General features: G+C 37.1%; 1 pseudogene; it reads right to left on the bottom strand.

Annotated features, from left to right (window-relative positions):
• Positions 1-4,779: 4,779 nt before the first annotated feature.
• On the bottom strand, positions 4,780-6,127 carry LOC149177458 (lycopene epsilon cyclase, chloroplastic pseudogene; annotated as a pseudogene).
• Between the last annotated feature and the right edge of the window lie 16,360 nt (positions 6,128-22,487).

Below are 22,487 nucleotides of genomic sequence, written 5' to 3'. Positions count from 1 at the left end.
TGCTAGCAACTAAGACAACACTCATATGTGTTCGTCTCATCAATAATCAATATCAACATATCCATACAGTGGCATGTCATAGGAAGAATATCCCAGACCAAGAATAGATCATAGCATGCAAACATCTCAAAGGATTCTTGGCGACAATGTGTATGAAGCGGCTCAATCATGAACTTGTTCAGGTTCTATGCACATCATATATATACAGATGGATGTTCAAAACAGAACATCAATGATTCAATCAGCTGTCGAGTGCCATGTCAACTTCAACAACATCTTGAACTTCAAATTGAAGTGTCCAAGGATTTGCATTTCCAATTTTTCAATGCTTCTTCAATAGCTTCACAATATAGATTGTATTTTACCAAGTTCAAAAATCGATTCATCATGCCATGATACATTATTATGAGATTCAAAATCCATCTCCCTCTTACTTATATCATCAGAGGTTCTTTACCTAACAATAGTATATCGTCAGTATATAAAATCCAAAATAAAAATTAAAGGCATACCTTGGAACACTTCTGAGGTAAAGGCTTGGATCAACACATCATCCTGGATTCATCAGATGATTGTCAATGTAGATATATCTAGATCAGGGGAGCTTGCTTCATGCAATGCTCATTGCAACCATAACACTTTGCCAAACCATCAGCCCTTCATAAATCCTTATTGTGCAATTAAATCATCTCATCAAAGTTTAGAAGCGAGATCAATACTAGTATCAAAAGTCATCAATATCTCAATGTCAATTCTTTGAACCAGATGACAGGTAGGGCTTTCATAGATTCATGACACCATCTATTATCATGCCAACAGGTTGTCATCATCCATACAATATCAATCAAGTTATTCCTATAATACAAGTCATAGGAAGTCAACATACTTTCATCATACTTATCACAAGAATTATCAATATCAATGAGGTAACCTTTTATAAGAGATCCATAATGTCTTATGCATGTCAAGTGTCAAGAGTATCATTTACTAGAGTCAAGGTACTAGCCTACTTCACAGAATCAGGATCTCCAAGAACAATAGATGTTAGCCAAACATCAAGTTATGCCACTATATCCAAGATCAACAATAAGTAACCTCATAGAATCAAGAAGATCATCATGATCAAAATATTCAATACCAGGTGCACCATTTCATCATAGGAAACATAAATCCAAATATCTTTCATATACAAGCATGAGCCATTTGCGAAGGAGACATTCTCAACATACTATAAGGCTTACCTAGTCATCCAATGTTATAATTGAAACATAACATTGAAATAATATACATTTCATACCTTGTAATGTTCAAATACCTATGCACCTTCTCATAGATAGTTTATAGTGCTTGTCACCTTTTCATCAAGGAGGTTAGATACATCCATATACTCAAATACATATGCAGGAAGTATAAGCAATGATCAAAACAATAATCATAATAATCAGATCCATAAGTCTAAACAAGAGTAAAGACACAAATAAACATTATAAGTTAAGGAGTAATTATCTTTAATGAGAGGTGATCCTCTCCCTCTTGAACCAGCGTTCAAGAGTCATCACTATCCATAGTCCACATAAGATGTTTCCTTCAATCAAATTTATCAACAACTGGCCATCTAGGGCTTCATCAAATCTATCCCAAGTGCTTGAGCATCTTCACATAGACCATACTATAGTTTCATACATCAAATCTCAAGTCTTTTCCATAAACCATAGTTTCTCTCAAACCCTAACCATTAAATCCTTATGCACTAACTACCTAGGGTTTCCTTCATACCCTAGGATTCTTTTAGGTCTCCACCATCCTCTTCCAGTTTCCATCAAAAGTGTCTCCATGGGGGTGATCTCTATGGCTTTTCTTCAGCCGAGCTCTGAAACCATGTTAATTTTTCATAGGGATATATTGTTCTTTTCTTTGATAATTGCATTTCTCCATTAACACATTAAGTTAACCCCATAGCATTATAACATTATTCAGATTAACATCGTTATTCATCAACATATGAAACTATGTAGAAAGAACAATAACATCGTCATCAATGCAACAGAACATAAAGGAACAATAGAAGAAAAGCATGCACACATAGAGACACTAGGATTGGTCGGAGACCAGGGCAAAACCCACTATGGGGAAAACCCTTGCAAATCTTCTTTTAATATATTGTCATCAAATGATTAAGAAAAATTGAGTACAATGATCCATATCTTCACAGAAACTAGAATATCCATGAAATGCATCTAAACATCAAAACTCTGATTCAGATAACTGTAATGTATTGTCACTACCTGTAGCCTGCTGTCAAACACTTTTGTCACTGAGCGAAATATTTAGAATACTGAAATCACATCTTGGAGTCTCGGATGCAAGGAGGAGGAGTTGTGAGAGTGACTATGATAGACTAGACCGCTCTTTATGAACTACATGATAGCGAATAAGGGAGCTCAGTTGTTCCCATACCATTTTGTGCGAGCGACCAAGGACCAAACTGACCCAGACTCCTGGTCGCTCTCATGAAGACTTCGTGTCAACATTCAAGGGTCCCTAGTCGTTCTCATAGTCTTGTGTGCCAGTGTCTAGGTACTAAAATGCCCATTTCCGTGCCAGCGTTCAAGAAACAGAAAACCCTAGTTCAGTGTGAGCTTCATCCTATAGTTTCGAACCCTTAAGCGAGCTTCTTCTGTCAGACTTGTGCGAGCCAAGACAAAATAGAAGAGGAGAAGAGAGCTTGGTTAATGTGTCCAAATGAGCTTGAGGTATCTTCTATTTATAGGATTCCATGAGGGTCCACTTGACCTGCCCATTGGTACATGTGCATAGGGCTGACCTGATCCAGAATATATGTATGAATAAAATAATTGACAACTCAACTTCCGCTTGTCCAAATGAGGTGATCTTTAGGTCGATTTTGGTCCTCTCGAAAAGAGGAATTCAATGAAACCATCATCTCCATAAAATGAGTAGTCCAAAGTGTATTTTGACTGCAATTGCATATTTTTAACAGAAAACAATGCAAATAATCAATACATTGTTAGATGGTGGTATGATGCAGATATCCCATTTAATGCTGCTCACGCACCTTATTACCAAGCTATGTGGGACTCTGTTATAGATATAGGAAAGGGCTTCAAAGGCCCTAGTATGCATGACTTGAGGGGCGCTCTTTTACAAAAAGATATTTCTTCCATTGATGAGTATTCGACTGAGTATAGAGATTCATGGCTCAAAACAAGTTGTTCCATCATGTCAGATGGATGCACTGATGGAAAGAACCACACTATCATTAATTTCCTTATTTCTTGCCCTCAAGGAACCATGTTTTTGAGATTAGTTGATGCATTTGATAAGGTGAAGGATGCAACCCTTCTATTTGATCTTTTGGATGACATTATTCAAGAAGTGGAGGAGCAGAATGTTGTGCAGGTCATCACTGATAATGCCTCAAACTATGTTCTTGTTGGAAATATTCTTGAGTCCAAATATAACATTTTTTTGACTTTATAGGCCATTTAGAGACTCATTGCTTATGTATTTTGTCGATGATATGTATTGCACTCAATGCCATTTTGATATATTCACCTTTACATGGTATATAAATGAGAAAACTTTGCATATTTTGTCTCTATTGGCTTAGAATCATGGTTTTAAATCTAACAAATAGTTTTTTTCATTAAAAAATAATTATTTAATGTATTTTTTTTTAAAACAGTTCATTTTCCTGTTTGAAACTCAGTTTATTAGGTGGACCGGTCCGGTCACCAGTTCCGGTTTATAAAACTATGACTAAGACCTACCATGTACAAGTTATTATTCTCTTCTAATGTATGTTTCAGTTTGTGATAAGCATTTGTTGGTGGCAATTTTAGATTTTCTATTAGCTTGTATGGCACGTTCATTTTATGGTCATCAAAAATATGCATTGTAGGTGCTACAATTGGCATAATTAAATGGAGTGTAGGTTGTCAATTAATGATAAAAGATGATGACAAACTATCTTTCTTTCAATTCTTTATAGAGTTTACACTCTGTCCTAACCCATCAAATGAAGCTACTCCGAGAGTAAAAAATGATTCCTTAGCAATATAAAATTGTGTTGGTATTGCAAAACACTGGATAAATGGACAATTTATCTTATTCATCCTCCAAACATGTTGCTGAATGATAGCCACTAGGATCATTTCACATAGCTTGAATTAGTTTCTTGACATTCTAATGAGGTTGCATCTCTAGTTCTTATTGCCAGTTGTAGGACATGATAGCAACGTAATGATTGCAGATGCACTTGGAGACTTTATTTGGTTTGCATTCCATAACTTAGTGCTTATTGTAATAGGGGCTGGAGGATCATGGATTCATAGATCTCACCTCCATATCACAATTAGAGTGAGAATTTCAACACTAATGTAACTAAGAAAATAAATCACCTAGCATGACTGGTGTTGAGGTTTTGTGGAAGTAGGTCACAGGTAGAAAGGAGGTCACGAGGTCGGAGATTTGAGTGAGTCACATAAATCACTAATTCATACAATTGTGATTTTGTGACTAGCGACTCAGGGTTTGAGGAATGGTTAGGTCGCTAGGTCGCAAAACAGGGCAGGTCGCATGAATCATTGATTGTCTCAGGTGCGATTATGCATCTTTAAGAATTGAAGGATCACCAAGATATCCCAGTCGCATTTTCTTGTTGCGACCTGAAAACTAGTCACATTTCCTTGTTGCAACTTGGAAATGGTCGCATTTCCTTATTGCAACTTGGAACCAGTCACATTTCCAATTCCCCAATTAGGTCGCATATGTTTGCATCAATTTTTCTCCACTTAGATCTGACATCAAATGTTTTATTAAATAATAACACATGTAATTTCGAGCCATGATAAACATGACCAATGCAAACCAAATAAGATTAATAGAAGAAATCCTTGCCCCAGGGAATATTCTCCACATCCACTCAGGAAGCTGGAAAAATGTTTCAAAGAACATTTTTGTCCCATCGATATTCAACTACAAAATAATTTCAAGCCAAAAAAATAAAGAGTATCCATTGTCGCTTTCGCTCGTGAGGCCAAAGAGTTTCCCATGCTCTCGATGCTACATCTTTTGTGCTTAGTTGATATGGAATTATCGCTCCATCACCATCTTCATCCTTCAGATAACTTGCAATAGTTGTTGTGTATGATGGATCCTCTAACAAAGAGAGGATAACATAATAGCCAGTGATTGGGTGAACCATGCTTGCTACAACACCAAAGCGAAAATGCTTCTGTCTTGTGTTTGGAAATGACCCACCAAAAGGAATTTAAGACCATTCCTCCTCATATAAATGTGAAATTTGTACTCCCAACTTTTTTAGGTGTGCATGTAGTCTCTTCTTCAATGGTTCAAATGGAATTGCAAGGTGTGAAGCTAGACACGTTTCCTCAAAAAGAAAAAAAATGCATGTTGGTGATAATGGCATGGCATAAAGAGATGTTGGTAACTACAAATCATATTATGTGTTATTTTGGTTCATGTAATCTCAATAATCCATGAAAACTATTATTTCAGGGTCATGAGAGTTTTCAACTTCGACCTCCATGCCATATGCATTATGCACACCCACTGGTGGACCATCTAGCTCATATTGCAAAAATTTCCAGATGTTACCCCTGATGCAACATTAACAAGCCTGCAAGTAACTGCCACTCCAATTTTACAAAAGAGAACACTATGACCATTGTTTGCTTCAGTAATCTTCCCAACTTTGGAATTGAAAATTAGAACTCCAGCTTCAACACCTGAAAATAGCCAAATATTTTAATAGTTCTTTCACGAAGGGGATTTCGACTCACACGACCATAGGACCTTCCAATTAAAAGGGGTTTGTTCCTTTTAACTACACAGTTGTGTCTTTCCAAACATGCCCTATAAATTTTTCATAATCGAGAGCTTCAAATTCATCCTCCCACACACCATAGTTATTAGTAAATGGCATGTCAGGCCCAACGAGACCCACAGTCAGGCCTCACTTAGCTGATTTTGTTGTTAGTGACAATCCTGTTGGACCACATCTCATGACTACCAAGTCCAACAGTTCATTTCCAAGTCTAAGTGGTTGCAACTTCCACCAACAACCTCTTTGATAATGTGACATTGCATGACATCATCAGATATGACTCCAAAGTGATACCGTGACCGAATAAAATGCCACATAGCACCTATAACTTTTCATAAAATAAAACAAATCCCTTTCAACCATTGCAAAGAACTCTTATGATAACTGATATAAAATGTATCTGTCAGCCACATTGTTAAAATAAGCTCAAGTATGAATCCAAGAATATAAGATCTTCCAAATGTAACATTAAGAAACATGGGTAAGCCAGTGCTAGCAGCATTATTAAGAATTGCTTCTAATAATGATAAGTCTTATGGTCCAATTGCGGAATTGCAAACCCTGGACATACAAAAAGGTGTGCATCATTGTAATTTTGACAACTTCTTAATTTCTAATTCATTCAACCTAGATGAACATGTATGGAGAAGCAGTCCCAGAACTCTTTTGAATGAGCGCAAATATTTCAAACCCTCATTGATAGGAATGGAGTAGGGTAGGTATGTAATGTTATTCCTCACCTGACAATGCTATAGTGTAATGCATGCGTCATAGATTTTTCATGAAAATGCATCCTAGAGGGTGAAGATTAATTCAAATCAAGGCACGATCTTTAATCATGAAAATCTATGGTTTTAAAGATGTATGGGAGATATAATGGCTTCATAACACTAATGCAGCTTGAGTAATGCCATGGCCTTTAACACAAAATTCATTTTACTCTCTTACAATGCATGTTGTAGAAAAATAAAGGTTTGAGGAGCATAACCCTAATGTGCTAATAAGGTCATTGTATTAGGATCAAAAGTCATATGTGTCACTAAAACAAGAACAACAATAAGGTTTGATAACAACCATGTCAATGCAATATTTCACCGATTCAAAACTATAAGCATAGAACCCCAGGACCTAAACAAGCAAAGGGGGACCCAAAAATTTGGTGTTAGGCCAAAAATTCGGTTAGTGTTGTAGAGGTACAACAACATGGTTTCCTGTGATCGTAATCAATAGTGGCATCAAACTTAAGATTCACTTTTATCCTATGTTGCATTGGTTTTGGGGATGGGGGAACGGTGGGGATGGGGGGATGAGTCCCTAGAATAGCTAGAGCGCACCCCCAAATTTTCAGGGGACGAGGGGTTGGGGACGACATATATATATATATATATATATATATATATATATATATATATATATAATTCAATATTAACATTTGTAGTTGTTTCACGCTAGTACTATGCACAACCCTTACACTCTCCAATTAAAATGTCAAACAATTTGAAAAGGGGTTGAGTGACAATCCATTATTGGCCACTAGACATGAGCTTTAGCGTTAGGAAACTTAAGTGTAACTACTTTAAATTTGTAATAAGGTCCATGAACAATCTATCAAGGAGAACTTTCTTTATATTAGTTTTTTTTTTCCTCATATTTCTTGTTAATGATGACTATGTTAAACGCAAAAGGCATTCCCTTTTCAATAGGTTTTGCAAACTTGTATAGTTGTGTTGAAAAGCACTATAAAATAATTTGGTTTTCTAATGATATTAAATTCATATTTCAAATTAAGAAGGGGATTGAATAGGAATTTATTTAAACATCTAGTACTCAATCTCATTCACAACTATATGATTGCTTTCACAATGCTTGGGGTTGGGATGATGGAAGCATTGAACTTGAATAAGTCCTCGAAACCCACATACAATATGTAAAAGCTAAGATGATCCTAAGAAAGAACAAGAAAAATAACCACAAGGATCATCCTTTTAAAATGTTGTATTTTCTGTTTTCTTGACATGGAGGGTGCTTTTTGTAATTTTACCATTGAAAACCCAATATCTAAATCACTAGAAATCCAAAATGAAACCCATCAAACAAAACCCATATTTTGAGTTGCAACTTGTACAAAAAAAAATAGATTCAATGCATTCCAAAAAAAATAAATGGGAAAAATGATCATATTGTTCAATCATCAATGTCCATGATTGTCAAAACTGAAGCTTTGTGCTTGGATTATCCCTAAAAACTTCTCAAAACATCCCTGAAATCTGCCCTGAAAATCCTTGAAATCTACCAAAAGCATCCCTGAAATCTGTCTGGAACGTCTTGGGGACGACTAGCAAGTCCCCATTGGAGTCCCCAATAGTTTGGGGACGTTTCCTAAGAGTCCAAAAGTCCCCAAAACGCGGGGACGCAGGGTATGTGAGTATTTTTGGGGGGACGAGTCCCCGTGCAACATAGCTTTTATCTGTATATTACATCTACATCGCAGAGATTCTCACAACAATCTCATTGAGCTCACATTCTATTACAGTGATTTGAATAAATTGTTGTAAGGCTCGCACATATATTCCAAAGTGATACGCTATACTTCTATGGGTCGCATATCTCTCTATAAATAATTCGGTGGTTTGACTATATTCTTTGAGGTTCGTTCTTTGTTACACTCTGTGTGGCTCATATGTATTGGCTCAAACTATTGTCGTGGATCGTATTTCTAAAGACAGTGGTTCACACCATAATTTTGAAGCTCATTTTGTAACTCGGTGATTCCATGGATCACACACTATCATGACTCTGAGGAAATCTCTTATGTAGCTCACTCGCTCCATCTCTATGGTAGTAATATGCATTTATTATCGCATTTATATGTGGCTCATTGCAATGTGACTCATTACAATGGCATGTTATAGTGGCTCGTTACAATTGGTCGCATCTGTGTTTATTATACTGATCGCATGGTTTGTCTTCTATAGTCATCTCATCTATATTTTGTGGCTCATATTCTACAATAAACGCATGGCTTGTATATGTTATCTATGGCTCATTTATATTATGTAAGCTTCAGTCATATACAGTAGCAATGATTGGTAAAAATACTCTACCTCACAGAACATATCACAATGACATAGATAAATGGCATTGGCTCTATGGAAAATGGCATCATCTCTGTGACATCACTCTATGGCACTCCTATAGTAATATCAATGACTTTACACAACTCACATTGTCTGAAGATCACATTTGATTCTGTATAACACATTTGAAGTTTGAACAGAGGTTTTTAGTGTACTATCAACAAATCTATACATAAATAACCTATCATAACGACAAAGTTGACCTATCGATGAAGGTTGTCTATGCAAACTCACTTTTTCAGTGGCTTGTATAAAATCCTCTGTGAATCGATTTATTTATCAATGGATGGCATCAAACCTCTTCATATATACTATATGGCTCGTCAAATTATGGTTAGCATCTGTATGGTTCGACATGTGAAAATAATCTATGATACAGTAAGGAAGTAACAACTTGATGATAGTTAGATAACAAGGATCTTATTAAGATAACATATGGCTCACACTGAAGCTTGATTCGTATGACTCTAAGTTCGACCTTTTATGATTTATATTTCTCATATGTGACTCAGTGGCTCAGTTCCTACAGTACATCTATGATGGCTCACTTTGTGGCACGTTGATGGCTTTCATACTCTCTATATTTGATGGCTGACATATGCTCTCATATATACATGTTGATATTAATCATTAAAGAAATTACATTCTTCAAACATGACATGATTAAGCACAATGCATCTGAGGGTTCCATAAATTGTGAAATCTTGAGCTCAATACACTTGCTATCAAAGGATTGAAACATGATCGATGACAAAGATATCAATTTATTTATTGAAGGCACAACTTGTATCTTGATTTAGTTGTAGTTTGAGTTTCATGGAGCATATATAGCAAAATTGAAGAGTTAAAGTTGCAAATATGGCAGAAGACACAATTCATAGCAGTGATTTCTTGTGACAAGCTCTCTATAGTTATCTCTAAGCTTGAATCAACAGTGCAAGTGATAGTAATATGAAAATACTTTTACAATGCTTTAGATTATGAGATCAATACTTTGTGAAGCATTTCCTTGGAGAACAATCTTCTTCAAATGAAGTTAATACATGACAACTAGAGAAACAAAACAAGGTATTTGCAAGAGGGACATAAGGTAAGGTTGAAAAAGGTATGTATGATTTCTATGTGCATATTATGTTTTGAGGGTTTGCATAGAGGGTCATTAGGATAGATCTTGAGAATTTATGGTTTGTAGGACTTGAAAACCTATGAAGTCTTGAAGACTCTTGGTATTTAGGTTTTTTGAACCCTAGATTGAATTAACCCTAGGATCAAAAACCCTAAACCTAACTGGTTGTTCCCTCTAAGAAAACCCTAGCTCTTTGGAAATGGTATCTAGGGTTTGTAGGGCTAAAATGATCCTTAAACCCTTGTTTTGAAAGGATAATCTAGGGTATAAGTTAAAACCCTAACAAGGGTTGAATTAAAATAAAATCTAGGGCTTGAAGTCAAAACCCTAGGGCTGGATGTTTTCTGCTAAAATAAAAGCCCTAATAAGGGTTAGATCCAGGAATATATAGGGTTTGTAACTAGAACCATAGAAGTACACTTTTGAGCAATCTTAGAAACCCTAGATTGACAACATTGACATCATGCTCTTGTCTTTGTATATTTTTTACTTGGTTTTATTTGCTGGAATTGCAGGTGCAAAATTGTGGAAGCAAGATGAGAAGGATGGAAGAACAAAGCAAAGCAAGACTCATGCTTGATGATGACTCCTTGATAATGGTGAGCATTGTGGAAAGACAGAGCTATAAAGATCTTGATGATTACAACATTGAAGCTTGTTGATTGGTTCTAGATTTATGATCAAAAGAGCATGAAGTAGAACTTTGTTGCAATAATAAATCATGCAAAGGAATATTGACCTTAGAGGAAGTAAGCAGGAAAATTTGGCATCTTGGCGAGAAAGGCCACCATGATTTGCAGAAAAATGTAATATGTACACTACAAAAGGTAGATAAGTGTTAAAATTGGCAACTGGGGCCAAACTTCATGTGGGTCATCTTATTCATGGCTGATAATATTTTTATTATATTCCTCTTGTCGAGAAGTGTAGGATTGATCTAAAGATCATCCAATTCCGATAAGTATTCATGGAGATATGAATTTATTTTGATTATGGAATTATTATCAAGCCGACCTACAACTTATGTAGGCTCAAGAAGCCCAAACGTCATGTCTATTCAACCTCTACGTTTTAGTATAAATAGAAGAGGACTTCAAGTCATTTCTACACACACTTGGATCTCTTCCTCTCTTTACTTGTCTTTGGGTTTTAGTAGGAGGAGAGATCCTAAGATGATGCCGGTGAAGTCGATGATTTCGATGATGCCGACGATGCCTGTGATTCCGATGATGCTGGTGAAGCCAATGATGCCGGTGATGTCGATGATGCCGGTGAAGCCGATGATGTTGGTGAAGCTGATGATGCCGGTGTCGGTGAAGCCGATTATGCCGGTGAAGCCGATGATGCCGGTGAAGCCAATGATGCTGGTGAAGCTGATGACGTCGGTGATGATGCCGATGAAGCCGATGATGCCAGTGAAGCCAATGGTGTCGGTGATGCCGATGATGCCAGTGATGCCAATGTCGATGAAGCCAGTGATGTCGGTGAAGCCGATGATTTCGATGATGCCAATGATGCCGATGAAGCTGATGATGTCGGTGAAGACGATGATGCCGGTGATGTTGATGATGCCGGTGAAGTTGATGATGTCGGTGAAGCCGATGATGCCGGTGATGCTGATGATGTTGGTGAAGCCGATGATGCTGGTGAAGCCAATGATGTCGTTGATGCCGATGATAATGATGCCGACTGATGCCGATGATACTGATGCCGCTAATAACGATGATGTTGATGCCGATGATGCTGATGCCGTTGATCTAGGGTTTGCTGCTGCTGATGTAAATCAGATTTATGTACTATTTCTCTCTGTTGAATTATTGAAGATAAAATAAGATTTGGTCAAACGGTTTCCCCATATTGGGGTTTGTCCCTGGCTAGCTGCCACATCTTGTGTCTCTTGTCTTGGCTTGTTTTCTGTTGATCGTTTAATGTTCTATATACACTTTACTTATGTACATGTGATTGCTAATATGTGGATAATAATAAGAAAGATAAGTAAACTGCTCTAAGCATAAAACATACCATAAAGTTAACATGGTATCAGAGCTGAGGTGAAGACAATGCCCAAGCAAGAGTGAAAGAGCAATCGCAGACAACAGTTGGGACAAGACAAAAAGGATCAATGGGTTCAAATTCACCGAGGGTGAAGTGGAAGTAGAGAATATTATCATAATGGTGCAGCGGAAGTTTCTGATGGCCTACTTAAAGATCACTTCATTGGGAAGTTCAGATCTAAGGGTGTAGGGAATGTTACCCCTCAATTGAATGAAGGTAACTCAATTCATTTACAGAATCTATTTTATGTACCTGATCGCGAGAAGAACCTGGTGTCCATTTCAGCAATGGAAGTCAAAGGTTACAAGGTGGCACTCATCGATGGAAAGGTACGTGTTTGAAAATAGATTTTTTCAAAGATGTTTTTCAGTTCAAGGTTGTATCAAGTTGCAGGAACCAGTGGGGACCATGTCCATGGACACAGCACTAGAGGTCTGTGAGTCAGATGGTGATAGGGATGCCTGAATTCAAAAAGAGCATGAAGGTACATGTCTAAGATATACCGAAGGAAAATCTTACAAGGGGACCATTCCCCTCATGTAGCAGGTCCATAGGTTTGGAACAACCCATGGAGTTTGACATTCATGAACGGGAATCTCATGTATACAGGTGGAAGAAAGCCCTCTACGGCTTTAAGAAAAACACCCCGGGCATAGTATGAGAGGATTGATAGCTATTTGATGAAGTTGAGATTCACTAGGAGTGAAACCGATCCAAACCATTACCTGAAGGTTGTGGATGATAGACCTCTCATACTAGCACCTCATAAGGATGACCTATTTCTGACAGGTGCAAACCCTCTCATTTGCAAAAGTAAGAGGGAGTTGGATTCCGAATGTGGAATTATAAACTGCAAGCCTGTGACTACCTCAAGGATATTAATTTTCAGAAGTTATATGGTAGTGATGTCGGATAGGATTTGGGAAATGCCTCTGAGTTTCATAAACTCAATCATGTTGATGTTCTTGGTGAACTTCCATCCGGACATATGTTTTGTAGTTAGCATGGTGAGCTCATATTTGGTTGAGCCTCACTAGATTGGTGCCAAGAATCCTCTGAGATATCTTCGGGGCACAATCTCTCATGGATTGAGATACACTGTCGGAAATACGAAAACTGCATGATTATTCGAATGTTGACTGGGCAGGCATTGTGGAGGATCACTAGAGCACTTCTCAGTGCTGGTTCTCTTTGGATTCTGCTTCGATATCATGGATGAGCAGGAAGCAGAAATTGGTTGTTATAAGTACCGTCGAGACCAGATACATAACTATGAGTATGACCTTGTATGAAGTTGCCTGGTTGTGGAAACTCTTCAGTGAGTACACATGATGAATACCACTATGATTCTCTGTGACAACCAGAGGTGGGATTCGATTATTGAGGAATCTCGTATTCAATGATTGCTCCAGCAGATAGACATCAGATACTGCCTTATCTGGGATATGGTAAGTCGATGAGCAAGGAGGCTCCATCGCACTGAGATGATGTACAGGTCAGAGCCCCGGGGAAAGATCAAATTTGTGATTTTCCCGAACGACTTGGAGTCATCGAGAGACCCTTGTAAAAGGGTCCTGCATGTTGCATACATTGAGCTCTGGGGGCTTGCGGTTCTTACTGGAGCAACATACGACCACAGGGTGACTCACCCTCCCCTGGTGGTGCGCACTGTGAACAAGATGATTTGCTCTCTTGTGGAACAAGATGATTCACTCTCTTGTGGGACAGGATGATTCGCTCTCCTGTGTAGCAGGATGATTAGTTCTCCTGTGAGGTCTGGATTCCATGACAATTGTGTAGCAGGATGATTAGTTCTCCTGTCAGGTCTGGATGATGTGTTCTCCATGACGACTATGTAGCAGGATGATTAGTTCTCCTGTGAGGTCTGGATGATGTGTTCTCCATGACGATTATGTAGCAGGATTATTAGCTCTCCTGTGAGGCTTGGATGATGTGTTCTCCATGGCGATTGTGTAGCAGGATGATTAGTTCTCCTATGAGGACTGGATTAATTAAGTTCTCGTGTCGAGGCATCCTACCCATGTAGTCTGGGACTCATGGGAAGTACCTCTCATCTGATCAATGAGCAGGGAAATGAGGATAGGGACCATAGTAGTACCGATGAACGCATCACTGTATCTACCGTACTCCCTATGCTAAGATGAACTTCATTGATATGGGATCAATGATACTGGTCTAGGACCAGTGGTAGGAGTTGTACCTACTATGACGCTGACTTTAGGTTGGTTGAGACTGGTCTGGGACCAGTGGTACATACTCTGGGACTGACCTATGGTCAGTGCAGTAATGGGCTGGGACTACTGAGAGTGGTACATACTATGACGCTGACTTCGGGTCGGTTGAGACTGGTCTGGGACCAGTGGTACACTCTTTGAGACTGCGATACTGGTCTAGGACCAGTGGTAGTTGTACCTACTATGACACTGACTTTGGGTCGATTGAGACTAGTCTAGGACCAGTGGTACATACTCTGAGACTGACCTCTGGTCAGTGCAGTAGTGGTCTGGGACCAGTCAGAGTGGTACATACTATGACGCTGACTTCGGGTCGGTTGAGACTGGTTTGGGACTAGTAAGAGTGGTACATACTATGACGCTGACTTCGATTCGGTTGAGACTAGTTTGGGACCAGTGGTACACTCTCTGAGACTGCGATACTGGTCTGGGACCAGTGGTAGGAGTGGTACCTACTATAACGCTAACTTCGGGTTAGTTTAGACTAGTTTAGGACCAGTGGTACACACTCTGAGACTGACTTTGAGTTAGTGGAGGATGATACTGGTTTGGGACCAGTGGTAGGAGTTTTACTCACTATGACGATGACTTCGGGTTGGTTGAGACTGGTTTGGGACCAGTGGTACATACTCTGAGACTGACTTTGAGTCAATATGATACATCCTCGATCATTTCTTCTTCTTCATAATTCGGAAAAAAGCAGAGCAGAACAGAACAAAGTAGAGTAGAGCAGAACAGAGTAGAGCAATATAGATCAGTACAGGGCAGAACAAGACAAATCAGAATAGACAGAATAGAGCAGGGCAAGGGTCAGGCTGTACAGGGTAGTGCATTTGATGAATGATTAGTAGCGAATGATAGACAGATTGTAGATGAAGTTCTCCCTAGTTGAGAGGGAGTGTTAAAATTGGCAACTAGGGTCAAACTTCATGTGGGTCATCTTATTCATGGCTGATAATATTTTTATTAGATTCTTCTCGTCGAGAGGTGTAGGATTGATCTAAAGATCATCTGATTTCGATAAGTATTCATGGAGATATGAATTTATTTTGATTATGGAATTATTATCAAGCCAACCTACAACTTATGTACGCTTAAGAAGCCCAAACATCATGTCTATTCAACCTCTACATTTTAGTATAAATAGAAGAGGACTTCAAGTCATTTATACACACACTTGGATCTCTTCCTCTCTTTACTTATCTTTGGGTTTTAGTAGGAGGAGAGATCCTAAGATGATGCCGGTGAAGCCAATGATGCTAGTGATGCCGATGATGCCGGTGATGTCGATGATGCCGATGATGCCGGTGAAGCCGATGATGCCGGTGATGCCAATGATGTCGGTGAAGCCGATGATGCTGGTGATGTTGGTGATGCCGATGATGCCGGTGATGCCGATGATGCCGATGCCGGTGAAGCCGATGATGCCGGTGAAGCCGATGCCGGTGAAGCCGATGTCGATGAAGCCGATGATGCCGGTGAAGCCGATGCTGATGAAGCCGATGATGTAGTGATGTTGATGATGTCATGATGCCGATGATGTCGTGATGCCGATGATGCCGGTGAAGCCGATGATGATGATGCCGGCTGATGCCGCTGATCTAGGGTTTGCTGCTGCTGATGTAAATCAGATTTATGTACTATTTCTCTCTGCTGAATTATTGAAGATAAAAGAAGATTTGATCAAAGGGTTTCCCCATATTGGGGTTTGTCCTTGGCTAGCCGCCACATCTTGTGTCTCTTGTCTTGGCTTGTTTTCTGTTGATCATTTAATGTTCTATCTACACTTTACTTATGTACATGTGATTGCTAATATGTGGATAATCACAAGAAAGATAAGTAAAATGCTTTAAGCATAGAACATACCATAAAATTAACAATAAGGCAATACAAATGAGCATTGATGGAAAGTGATAAGGAGGGTTGATGGCAAGGACCCTGTCAAGAAGATAGAAGTTTGGATCCACAACATCCAAGAAGGTTGAAGCTCAAAAGATGTAAGAAGAAGGAACCCTGTAACTACTAATTAAAGATCTCCATGACAGAACATGCAGCTGATGTACGAAATAATCAAATATTATGATTGAAGTCTCCCTAATTACGAGGGAGCAAGGATTACCTCTATGATTGAAAGGGAGTGAAGAGGGACACCATATTCTCCATGTGTCATGAATTAGACTAGGACTAATAGTCGTAAGTCTTAGTGAAGGCACTAGTAGGAGGAATGGAGGATTCGATAAGCATCTAGGGACCAATACTCCTTGAGGATTTGGAATCTAAGATAGGAAGTAGTCCCGTGGACCGACACTCTTTGAAGATTAGACAGGGTATCCAAGATAAGAGTGGTTGAAGAGGATACTCTTTGAGGATAGGTTAATCTAAGACAAGAGTAATCCTAAAAGGACATACCTAGTGAACATCCAGATGGGGTATGTGCTATGTGAGGCAATGATGATGGTGTTTATAGTCATTGCCTCCCCGACATTGTGCTCTAATCTAGTAGAGAGATAAAGATTGTTAGTCAAGGCCTTGATAAAAATGTTGGTCATGATGCTTAAGATGGCTTATTAATATGACTCTTCTTATGAGAATATTTCAATTTTAAAATATCCTTGTACCTTGTTGTGTAATTGTGAATACCTCACTAGTTAAGAGGGTGTGTTGAAAGTTGTAACTAGGTTTGGTCTTCATAATTTTCATTGTACTTATATCATTGTATATTTCATGTAAAGATCAAAAGAAAGAAAAATAAATAAAAAAATTCAAGCATGGGTTTCATGCTCAAATCAAATTATTATTTTAGATAAGCATGTTCTTCATGCTTCTAGGATTTATTGAGTCAAAGAGTCAAAGTCTTATTTGGGCCTATTGTAAAGAAAAAAGGAAAATTAATTTTTCTAATTGTAATTTGGGTCAAAACTTCCTATAGATGCCAAGTCAGCCTACCTGTCAAGTCGACCTTGCCCCAAAGGACATGTCTTGAACTTCTGGACAAGTATAAATAGAAGGAAGTTGGAACTCATTTTGGACACACAATTTGCATGAATAGATTTGAAATATCACAAAAAAGAATAATGAAGAAGAGAAGGGACGAAGCATGAAAATGAAGAAGAAAGGAGGAAGTGAATTGGCATCTAGAGGGTTGAAGCATTTCTATGGTCATGGGTCTTGGACATCTCACTTTTACCTAATTCTATAATAAGTGATTTTTTCTAGGTTTTCCCCTTGGAGGGGTTTTTCCCTGGCTTGCAACCTATATCTTATATTCATTATTTTTCCTGTGATCTTCATGCTTTGTATGTTTGATAATTGTTTGATGAAGAAGAACACAATAAAATTAATAAGAATCCAACAAAATTTCACAAACAATTATCAAAGAAAAAGAAATCTGATCTAAATTGTAAGGATCCATATTTCTCAATAAATAGTACCCTGCAATGGTACAAAACCATGTTCGATTCCTAGCCAGTGCAATATCATCCTACTAACAACATTATAGATTATGAAGTCTATATTGCATGTTATTTTAGGGTTTCACACATTTTATATGTAGTATTAGGCACCTTTATTCTCTAATCTAGTTAATGTACCTGATTTTCACCCAAGGGCCTTGGGTTCAAGTCTTGAAAATGGTAAACATTGTGCCTATGTCATTAAAGTAAATCTTACTTTTAATTTTTGGCTTAGACTGTACAAATTCACTTCATTTTAATATGGAATGGAATGCTTTAATTGAAGATATTGTTTAAATCTTAAATAAAATTGGTTTAGTTCCTATTAATTTTTAGGCTCAAATTTTATGAGAGGGATTGGGGACGGTAGTCATTTATGGACATTCAAATTGAACCAAGTTATTGCGCAAACCTGGTGATAATATCCTACTTTTAAATAGATCGTTCTTTTAACTAATCATTTTTACATCCAATGTATAGATTAATCTCTATCTACCTTCAATTTAAGTTTCGGAAAGATAAATAAATAAATGATTTAAACTTCCTTTAATACTAAAAAAAATTAATAATATTTACATTATTCTATTTTCTATATAGCATTTTTTGAAATTAAATCATATCTATTATATTCCCAAAAAAATTCACATATTAAGACCCTACAAACCAAATATTAAAATATGTTATCTATACACAACGAGGGAGGGATTACAGGTGATCCATAAACTTCCATGGATATTCCACTGGATAGTTCATCACAACAGATCTCATAATATTATATTAAAAATCTAAGATTCTACACAATTGCAGTTTTATTAAACTTTAAGATCTGTAAACTTAACCGTAATTAGTGCATGCATGCGAATAGAAATTATGCAGAAACGTAGAGAACGACAAAATAAGTTCACACACACATAAGACACAAGATATGCTCTTTGGAAAACCATTTCTGGAGAAAACCCAGTTGGAAGATGAGGTCGCTTCGCTCTCTTTCTATGTCCGGAAATATGGTTGCAGGTATAAAGAAGTAATGTATGTGGCCCGTGGGCTGCTACATTGCACAAATCCTCTTTGTGTTCTCTTGGCTATATTTTCTCATCTATGGAACAAAATGCTCTCGAAAGAATGGAATATCTCTTCCTCATAGTGGCTCAGTTATAACATAGCCCGATAACCTACTAGTGGTTAAGTTTGACTACATCAACTCTTAAATAGCATTACAATATAGACTATTCTAGAGTCTTTTACATCATAATCACGTCGCTAGCCCCTTTTCCATCAATAATGGGGGTTGACGTGGCATCCTCTCGAACTATAGGTGTGAAAACGGGAAGGTCAACTTCTGAGTGGCATAACTTTTGCATATGGATTCCGATTGACATGCTTCTTGCACCATTGGAAATATTTGTGTGTGTAGAATAGCTTGAAATGGTGCGGGGATAAAGTGGCAAATTTTTACCCCCAAAAAACATTGTTTGATGCTTCAAAACACTCCTGGAAGGTTTCAGACCCCGTTTCGCCTAACTAGGTCCCGCTGGTAAAAACAGTCCCGTGAGTTGATTCCTCCACTTTTTCCACTCTGAATCCATCGATATGGATAACAAACAATATAATGATCCAATCTGAATCAACATGCTATAATACTATTCTAAAATTTGAAATAAAATATTAAGCTACAAACAAAACAACCAAAAACAAAACCTACACTTGTATATACAAATATAATTATATTTTAATATTTAATTGAATCCATGACCAAAGATAGTATATAAATATGTACAATTAATTATATCTTGTTTCATTATGAGTGCAGTAATATGATCCTCTCTATCAGCCAGCTGAGCCCTTAGTCGATCTATTTATTGATGTCTCCTCATTCCCAAAAGTTGTGCCTTAAGGATGTCGAGAAATGGGTAGTGACAATTCATCATGAACCGGTCGTTGGGGTTGGTCTCAGGAAAGCCCACTAGTAAGATCAAAAGGGTTGGTTAGCCCCATTGAGATGACACGTAAAGGGTTGGGCTAGGGCTAGGTCGAGCACTCAACCTTCCTATTTCTTCCCCAGTGTCATCTCTTCGATATGTGCGAGTTGATTCGTCTTCCCAAAAATAGTACTTACTACCCTTGGATGGGTCTCTTATACCCTACACTTAATATATACAAATATAATTGTATTTTAATTTTTAGTTGAATACATGACCAAAGATAGCAAATAAATATGTACAATTGATTATATCTTGTTTCATTATTAAAATGAAGAAGAGATGCATCACATTAGGTATCAAGCAAATGGAAATACTTATAAGTTATCCCATCCTACGTGGTAATCAACATACAAGGCAGTTTGATATTAAAAAGATGTTAATATAAGTAATAATTGATCACAAGTATTTGTAATATAAGATGATTATTTTAATACTATTTAAGTGACCATTAAAATGAGGGTTAGAGTGTAATAAGGACAATGTCTCATTTTACATGGTAATCAATATAGAAAGGAGTTTGATATTAAAAAAATGTTAATAATCAACATAGAAGGGAGTTTGATATTAAAAAAATGTTAATATATTTCTAATATAAGATGATTATTATAATATTGTTTAAGTGACCACTAAGATGAGATGAGGGTTAGAGTGTAATAAGGACACTATCTCATAATTTTCTTTATAAGTTTAACATATTTATAAAAGAAAAGATGAGGGTTAGAGCGTAATAAGAACATTATTTCATAACATTTTTTATAAGTTTAATATATTTATGAAAGAAAATATTAGAACAAAGTTACAAGAAAGAAATTTGAATAAAATTATAAAAATGAGATTCACATCCAATCATGTAGAACTTTTTCTAATCATGACTAGAATATATAAATAACCATTAATCCTCAATATAGGGCTAAAGTATTATAAGTCTCCCTGAGATTAATAACAACAAAGTATGAAAAGAAAAAGAAAAACCACAAGATTGCAAGAGGATGTGGGAAAATCCTTTTATTCTAGAAGGCTCATCACATAAGTCAAGATACTTGTTTTAGGAAAAATCTAATTCAAAATAAAACACTCTCCTTTCAAATTAACTAGTGATGTATGTGGAAATTTCAAGACTTTATGCTTAAAGCAAATTCAGAAATTTCATCTCATTTACTCAAGGTTTCCCAAATGTATTTCTTATTAAATTTTAGTGTTATGTTTGGATGTGGAATATAAATTAGAGTAAAATATATATCATTTCTACACACCTAAATATATAACACATTCCCAATAAAATAAACATTAAAACAATGTACTTTAACAAAATTAGTTTCCAACCCCAAGGAGACAATACCCAAATTAACATATCTAAAATTAATTTATAAACATCATTTTTTTTAAGACACAAATCAGTCCTCTTAATTTCAATTTATTTATAAAAATCATTCAACAAAATCTACTCGTTGTTATGTTAAATAAACATAGTACAAAGTAAACTTCTCTCTCTCTCTCTCTCTCTCTCTCTCACACACACACACACACACACACACACACACACACACACACACACACACACACACACACACACACACACACCTCTTAACTTCTATTTATTTGTAAAAATAATTCAACAAAGTCTATTCATTGTTATATTAAATCAACATAGTACCCAAGCACCATGAGTATGTAAGTTGAAAATCAAATCTACAAATATGAAAGTTTGGACAACAATATGCACACATACACACATATAAGAATGAAGTGCAAGTACATATTACACAATGGTACAAGATTTCTATTCAAGTTTATCACAAGCTAGGAACCTCCAATGCACCCAAACCCTAGCTAGAGCATCCACCATCAACAATAAATCTTAACCAATAAATATATATCCTAGCAATAAATCAAATCAATCTACTCCTAACCATTCCAAAGGCTCAACAACAAGCTAGCATCAACACTAACAAGTTTACCTTTGATATTCTCCAAGCCTTTCTTTACACAAACTCTCCAAGAAAAGCACTTTGAGTCTTCCCTAGGACTTATTTGACACAAATCCTAGGTCCTTTTCACACAAGGATCAACCTTGGTAATTAAAATCTCCTCAAGGATTTGCATCTCACAAACCCTAGCACCTTCCTCCTTCATTAACACAAGTACAAAGACTCGAGACAAGTTCAAGATATAACAATATAATGAACTCTTTCAACTCTCTTTCTATCACTAAAGGATCTAGTTTCCCTTTATATAGAATAGGAGAGGGAAGCCAACAATACTAAAGTGGACTAAGTCCATAAGAAACCTAATATAATCCTCAAGATAAGGTCTCCAATTGAAACACTCTCTTTCCAAGGTGCACATATGTCAAGAGATGACTCCTCAAATGATGCTCTCTCCAAACATGGGCCCCGAGTGTTAAACACTCCTCATCAGATGGCTCCTCACTTTCCAAGTCAAGCATCCAACACTCCAATAATCCTCAACATGTGTTCAAGTTCACAAACAACCCCAAGTAATGCACACTCAACCCAAGCATCCTTAAGTAAAATAATCATCCTCCTATGGCATGCCAAGTGGTCCCAATGTTGGTAGGGCCAAGAACCCTCCCTCCTAGTGCCCAATGATC

The sequence above is a fragment of the Pinus tabuliformis genome, chromosome 4_1 (genome assembly GCF_031772625.1).
Source record: "Pinus tabuliformis cultivar Carrire ecotype Pingquan chromosome 4_1, CPIR1, whole genome shotgun sequence".
Taxonomy (NCBI): Eukaryota; Viridiplantae; Streptophyta; class Pinopsida; order Pinales; family Pinaceae; genus Pinus; species Pinus tabuliformis.
This window is presented reverse-complemented; position numbering and strand designations above follow the sequence as displayed.